Source organism: Propithecus coquereli, unplaced genomic scaffold (assembly GCF_000956105.1).
Source record: "Propithecus coquereli isolate 6110/MARCELLA unplaced genomic scaffold, Pcoq_1.0 Scaffold252, whole genome shotgun sequence".
Taxonomy (NCBI): domain Eukaryota; kingdom Metazoa; phylum Chordata; class Mammalia; order Primates; family Indriidae; genus Propithecus; species Propithecus coquereli.
The window spans coordinates 3,076,322-3,084,258 of NW_012148086.1; the positions used below are offsets into that span (position 1 = coordinate 3,076,322).

At 35.8% G+C, this 7,937-nt stretch overlaps 1 protein-coding gene across 1 annotated transcript in view; it reads right to left on the reverse strand.

Moving 5' to 3' along the window:
• ADCY1 (adenylate cyclase 1 (brain)) overlaps nucleotides 1-7,937 on the reverse strand; it is a 142,802-nt gene that overhangs the window by 41,655 nt on the left and 93,210 nt on the right. The window lies entirely within an intron of this gene.

A 7,937-nucleotide genomic window follows, 5' to 3' on the forward strand; every position in this document is an offset into this window, starting at 1 on the left:
TGTGTGTGTGTGTGTGTGTGTGTATAAGCTATGGGGTTTCCTTTTGCTTTACTTATCCCAGAGTAGGAACTAGAGAAGCTAGCAACCTGAAAATGCCATTGGGTGCAGACAGAATTTTTTAAAGACCCAAGAAAAGCCTGTTCTTTCTAGTCAAAGGACCAAGAATGGGGCAACCAAGCAAAACCAAACTTTCAGACAATAATGACCCTACTGTAGACAAAGACTATGAAAAAAATCTCAGGCCCCAGCCCCACCCAAGCCAGCAAAGGGCCACATATGAACTCTTGACTTTCACCCTCATTAGGCTATGAGGAGGCATGACCAAGCTCCCACTGAGGTAGTGCTAGAAAGAGCAGAATAGGGAGTCAAGATTTTTATTTCTATTAGGTAGTAATAAGCCTCCACTTGTGCTGTCAGTGGAGGCCTAATGAGGAATATGAATTTCCATATCTGCTCAAGAGTAACAGGATTCCCCTGGCCCCCAGGCATCATGGAACATGAGTAGGGAACCTGGAATTTCACCCCAACCACCCCACTGGTGCAAAGTCTGAGGAGATCTGCTAAAACAGATTCAATGAGATCTGGAGTCTCATTACATAATACCCAAAATGTCTAGTGTACAATAAAAATAAATCACTCATCATACTAAGCCCCAGAAAAATCTCAACTTGAATAAGAAAGACAATCAACAGATACTAACATCAAGATGATACAGTTGTTAAAATTATCTGACAAGAATTTTAAAGTAGCCATCATAGAAATGCTTCAATAAGTAATCATGAACACACTTGAAATAAATTATAGAAAGTCTCAGAAAAGAAGATAATGTATAAGGAAAAACCAGATAGAAATTGCAGAACTGAAATACATTATACAATAACCAAAATAAAAAACCTGATGGATGGGCTCCACTGCAGACTGTAGTGTATAGATGAAAGAGTTCTTGAATTTAAAGACAGAGTAACATATATTATCTGATTCAAACAATAAAAAGAAAACAGACTTTTATAAAACAAAGCCTCTGGGATTACGGGATAAAAATAAAAGATTTAACATTCACTGACGTCATTGGAGTCCCAGAAAGAAAAGAAAAAGTATGAGACTGAACAAATAGTAGAAGAAATAACAGCACAAAATTTCCCAAGTTTGGCAAAATGTATAAATCTACAGATTGAAGCAAGTGAGCAAATCTCAAGCAGGATAAACTCAAAGAAATGAGGGCAAGACACATCACAATCAAACTTCTGAGAACAAAAGACAAAGAAAAAATCTTGAAAACAGTGTGAGAAAAGTTACACTTGATTTTTAAAAGAAAAAAGAAACAACTATAATGACAGCAAATTTCTCTTCAAAAACCATGGAGGCAAGGAAGAAGTGGGAAAGCATTTTTCAACTGCTCAAAGAAAAGAACTGTCAATGCAGAATTCTATATCCAGAAAAAATACACTTTAGAAATGACAGACAAACAAGAATATTTTTAGATAAGAAAAGTAGAGAGAATTTGTAATCAACCTAAAAGAATAGCAAAAAGAAGTTCTTGAAACAAAAAAAGGAAATGGTTAAGAGAAGGAATGTTGGAGCATAAGAAAGGAAAAGAAGAACAGAAAGAATAAAATTTAATAGACTTTCCTCCTTCTCTTATGTTTTCTACATGATATTTGCTGGTTGAACCCAAAATTATAAATTTATCTGATGCATTTCTAAAGGCATGCAGAGGAAATATTTAAGACATTTATACTATAAATGAGGAAGGATAAAGGGACTTAAAGGGAGGTAAGTGTTCCACACTAAAACTGTTAAAATGTTGATATCAGTAGACTGTAATGTCATATAAAAATAATATATATCTAAAGCAAGCACTAAAAATCTCATATAACAAGATACACTCAAAGCAACTACACATACATCAAAATGGAATTCTAAAAAATGTTCACATAAATCACAACAATATAGGAAAAAGAAAACAGAGAAATGAAAACAGAAAGAACATAAAACAAAAATTAAATAAAATGGCAGACTTATCAATAACATATCAATATGTTGATAACTACGTTAAGTGTAAATGTTCTAAATATACGAATTAAAAGAAATGATTTAACAAATATAATCCAACTATATGCTATTTAATACAAAAAACTCACATCAAATATAACAATATAGGTAGGTTAAAACTAACAGAATAGAAATGACATACCATGCAAACATTAATCTAAAGAAAGTATGAGTGGCTATACTGATTATCAGAAAAAGTAGATATCAGAGCAAAAAAAATTATTGCCAGAGACAGAGAGGGAATTGCATAATGATTAAAGGATCATGTAAAAGGAAGACATAGAAATTTTAAATGTGTATGCATCAAACAATAGACCTTTAAATTACAAGAAGCCAAAACTGACAGAATTTAAGGAGAAATAGACAAATTCTCAATTGTAGTTGGAGATGTCAACATCCTTCTCTCAACAATGAATAGAAGAACTAGATAGAAAATAAGCAAAGATACAGATGAACATAACACCATCATCAACAAGATCTAATTGACATTTATAGAATACTCCATGCAACAACAGCAGAATACGCATTCTTTCCAAGTGCCCAAGAGTATGCACTAAGACAGATCATATCCTTGGCCATATAACAAAACTCAACAAATTCAAAATAATTGAAATTATATACATTATGTGTTCTCAGATCAAAATGGAACCAAATTAAAATCAATAACAGTAGAATAACAGGAATATCTCCAAGCACTTCTAAACAAGCCATTGGTCAATGAAAAAGTCTCAAGGGAAATTAAAAAAAAAAACTGACCTGAATGAAAATGAAAATATAACATATCAAAATGTGGGGGATGCAGCTCAAACAGTGCTGAAAGGAAAATTAATAGTACTAAATACTTACATAAGAAAAAAGGAAAAGTCTCAAATCAATCATTTAAGTGCCATGTTAACAAACTACAAAAAAAATGAAAATAAACTCAAAGCTAATAGTAGAAAGGAAATAATAAAAATAAGAGAAGAATTTGATGAAAAGAAAAAAGAAAGATCAATGAAACAAAAGCTGATTCTTTAAAATTATCAATAAAGTTAACAAATCTCTAGCAAGCCTAACAAAGAATAAGAGTGAAAAGATACCAACAAATTCATAAATGAAATGTGATTTTACTACATACTATGCAGATATCAAAGGAATAATAAAGGACTACTATAAAAAACTCTATGCACATAAATGTGACAACTTAGATCAAATGAACTACTCCTTGAAACACAAGAACTACCAAACTCACCTAACACAAAGAGTAAATTGAATATCCATATAATTACTAAAGAAATTGACTTCATAATTTTAAAATTCCTGAAAAAGTAAACTCCATGCCCATGGTTTCACTAAAGAATTTTAGCAAATGTTTAAAGAAGAATTGATACCAATTCTACCCAACCTCTTCCAGAAAATAGAAAAGGAAGCAACACTTCCCAACTCACTTTATAAAGTTAGTATTACCCAGATACCAAGACAGGACCACAAAACGAAAACTACAGGCCAATATTCCTCATGAATGTAGATGCAGAAATTCTTAACAAAATATTAGCAAATAAATTTCAGCAATAGATAAATATACCATGACCAATTCTAGGGATGCAAGGCTGATTAAATATTTGAACATCAGTTTAAATCCACTAGATGAACTGGTTAAAGAAGAAAAGTCAATTGATACAGAAAAGTCATTTGACAAAATTCAATACCTATTCATGATAAAAATTATCAGAAAACTAACAATTGAGGGGAATTTCCCCAACTTGATAAAGAACAGCTATAAAATACTATGGCTAATATCATACTTAATGGTAAAAGATTGAATACTTTCCCTCTATAATCTAGAGCAAGGCAGGGATGTCTGCTCTCACTACTTTTATTCAACGTAGTACTTAAGATCCCAGCAACTGCAGTAAAGCAAGAAAAGGAAATAAAGGCATACAGATGGAAAGGAAAATATAAAACTTTCCCTATTTTCAGATGATATTGATTGTATACATGGAAAATCCCAAGGAATATACAAAGAAAAAAAATACCTCCTAGAACAAATAAGTGAGTTCCACAAGGTCACAGGATATAAGACAAACATAAAAAAATGGTATTTCTTTACACTAGCAATAAAACAGGAAGACCTATATTAAAATATAATATCATTTGTAATCACTGAGAACAATGAAATAAAAGGTGTAAATTTAGCAAAACATGACAAGGACTTGTATGTTGAAAACCACAAAATGCTGATGAAAGAAATCAAAGGAGATCTAAATAAATGGAGAGGTATACCATGTTCATGGATTTAAAGACTCGACATAGTAAAGACATTAATTCTACCCATATATGGGTTTAATATAATTTTTATCAAAATCCTAGCAGTAGTTCTTTGTGGATAAACAAGTTTATCTAATATTAAATGGAGAGGAAAAGGGACTAGAGCTCATTTTTCTTAAAAAGGATAAAATAAGAACTATCCTATCTGGTCTTAAGACTTATTATATAACTGCATTAATCAAGATAGTATGATGTTGGCAGAAGGACAGATTAATAGATCAATGGAACAGAATAGGAAACCCAGGAAATAGCCTCACATAAGTATGGTCAACTGATTTTTGACAAAAGTGCAAAAGCAATTCAATGGAAGAAGGACAGGTTTTCAGCAACCTTTGCTGGAGCAACTGCATATCCATAAGAAAAAAAAAAGTGAACCTAAATTGTACACCTTATAACAAATTAACTCAAAATGAAACATAGATTTAACTATTAAACATAAAATTATAAAACTCAAGAGAAAATGTATGTGAAAATCTTTGGGACTTAGGCTACTTAAAAAGTTCTTAGATGTGATACTAAAAACATGATTCATAAAAAAAAAAAAAAACCAATACATTGGATGTCTTCAAAATTGAAAAAATCTGTTCCATGAAAGACCCTGTTAAGATAATGAAAAGACAAGCTTCAGACTGGGAGATAATATTTGCAAACCACATATCTGACAAAAGAATTATATCTAGAATATACCAAGAACTCTCGAAAGTGAACAGTATAAAAAATAAAAAAATCTAATTTGAAAGCAAGCAAAAGACATGAAGAGACATTTCACCAAAGAGCAAGAGAATATATGGATGAAAAACCAGCACATGAAAAGGTAGTCAACATCCTTAGCCATCAGTGAAATGCAAAAATAAAGTCACGATGAGGTATCACTACGTACTTGTTAGAACTGCTAAAATTTTTTTTTAAACAGACAACACCAAATGCTGATGAGGATGTGGAAGAACTGGATCCCTCATACATTGCTGATGGGAAGGTAAAATCATACAGCCACTCTGGAAAACAGTTCAGCAGTTTCTCTAAAAAGCAAAACATGACCCATCAATCATATACCAGCGCATTTTTCCAAAAAAAATTAAAATTTACATGTACACAAAATATCTGTACAACAATGTTTAAAGCAGCTTTACTTGTAATAGTTAAAAACTGGAAACAAACAAAAAAAAGTCCTTCAACAACTGAATGTAACAAACAGTGGTCCATCCATACCATGAAGGACTACTCAGCAATAAATAGGTAGGAACTGGTAACACACACAACAACCCTGGATAGATCTCAAGGACATAAATGCTGAGTGAAGAAAAAGCCACTTCCAAAGATCAAATACTGTATGATTCCATTTACACGTTGGCTCAGAACTGGGCCACCAGCGGGTTAGTGGAGGAATGGACTGCACGTAAAACTCCCACACTCAAGGGGGAAACTCTGTCCTGAGACTGCAGTGTCCTTCCTGAGGCTGGAGATAACAAGGAAGCCATGCACAGAAACCCCACCCAGCGCGAATTTCTGCTGTGTTCAGTGGCTTTCCCATTGCCCATTCAGACTCCATCCCAGAAGCTCAGCTCCTGACTTGAATCCCCCAGCCCTGGTCACTGGGCATCTGCCTGAGATTGGGCTTGCTCAGAAGACCAGAGGTCGGTGTCAACTGTTCCCTGGTCAGACGCATCTCGGTGCTCAGGTGAAGAGCTGATGAACACAGGTCCACCCTGAGGTCAGGGCCGATGGACGTGGGTCCTCCCTCAGGTCAGGACTGATGAACACGTGGCCAGCCTCAGATCAGGGCTGAGGGACTCCGGTTCTCCCTCAGGTCAGGGGTTAACGGACAAGGGTCCACCCCCAGGTCACAGCTGTTAGACACGGGTCCATCCTAAGGTCAGCCACACCTCCAGATCCTGTGTCCTTGCTGCACCCTCTACCTGTCAGCACCCCTGCTGTGTCCCGGGTTACTGCTTCTCCTCCACAATCATAAATCACAGCCCTGGTCTTTAACTGGGAGCCACAAGAGTGGCCAACACATTGGGCAGGTGACAGAGAGGAGGGCTGGCTGTCCCTCAGTGAGTAAATGACGAGCACATATCTAAAAACATACCAGGAGCAGCCCAAGGTCATGAGGATGGTCTAAAAGGTGAAAGCCCTTACGATGTCAAAGAAACACTGGAGACTCTGGTAATATCATTTATTACATTAACAATCAGAAGGAAAAACCACTGGGCCGAGCATTTAATACATACTCAAAACACTTTTCTAACATTCAACATCCACTTCTCATTAAAAGAAAAAATGCAAACGCTAACCCACAGGGGCTACTTTCTTGAAATTATTAGGCATATACTATTACTCCCAACCCAAAGCATCAAAATTAGTGGTAAAAACCCTATTTTTTAAAAATATTAAAGCCAAAACAAAAAAAGAATGTCTGCCTCTATTACAGTCATTTAATATATTAATAGGATGAAAAAGAGGAAGCAAACTTGTCATTATTTGAAATACATATTATTATAAAGAAAATCCAAGAGAATTAAGCAAAAAGTTATTGTAATCAGTTTCAGTAAGTATAAACCAAATGAGCTGACATTTTTTCTTCACAAATTCAGATAGATATGGTGGAAATGATGCTTTAAAAAATTCCTAGCCATGTTTAAACAAAAAGCCCAGGAGACAGGGTAGGAGAGAACCTAGGTGGATCAGAAACGGAGAAAGAAAGACGCAGCACCCAGCACACTGGTGATATTTTGAATCGTGCGAAAGTGCGGTGTTGGCCCGGGTGAGGAGGCCAGGGCTCATACGCACCCTTGGTGGGAGGGAGCACAGCCAATGCTTGGGAGAGAACAATTTGGCAACAGTTATCCCAAATTAAAATAAACATACCATTTAACCTAGCAATTTCACTACAAAGAAATACCCCCAGGCTATCCTTGTAACACTTGCTAAAATGTTTGTAAAAAAGGATGTTCACAGCACCAGTGGACAGGAAAACCACTAGAAATAGAGTACCTTTCTACCAACAAGCCAGGGGCCTTCGCATCTTGTGCCTGCAGCTGGAGGCCATCCAGCCACTCGGAAATGACTGGAATTTGCCTGTGCCTCTAAGATTGCCAGGGCCAGTCACTGAGGGAAAAGAGAGCGTGGGACATGGTAAATTCCACTGGCCTTCACCTTCTGGTGCACACACACATTGATTTCTGGAAGGAAACACAAAACGGTAGAGACCCTGGAGGGCTTAATTTTTGTATCGTGTGTGGATTTTGCTTTTTATTTTTTTATATAAATAAGCTTAGATATCTAAGTATGAAGAAGAGAAGGACAAAAACAGCATTCAAAAAAAGAGAGAGAACTGGGAGGCTCCTGGGTGTACCTATTATATTCAAAGGACAAATGTGCTGTTGGGTATTAGGGAACTAGAATAGAAAAACGTCACCATGCTGGCTCGGGCAGGCAATGGCACGTCCCCAACCCGATGGGCCCAGTCAGCAAGGAGCATCACAGCCTCTAACCTCAAACACACACGCAGACATCAGACGCACTGGACTTCACCTTACAAAATGATCAGAGACGTAAATGCGCTTTCATGAACAAAA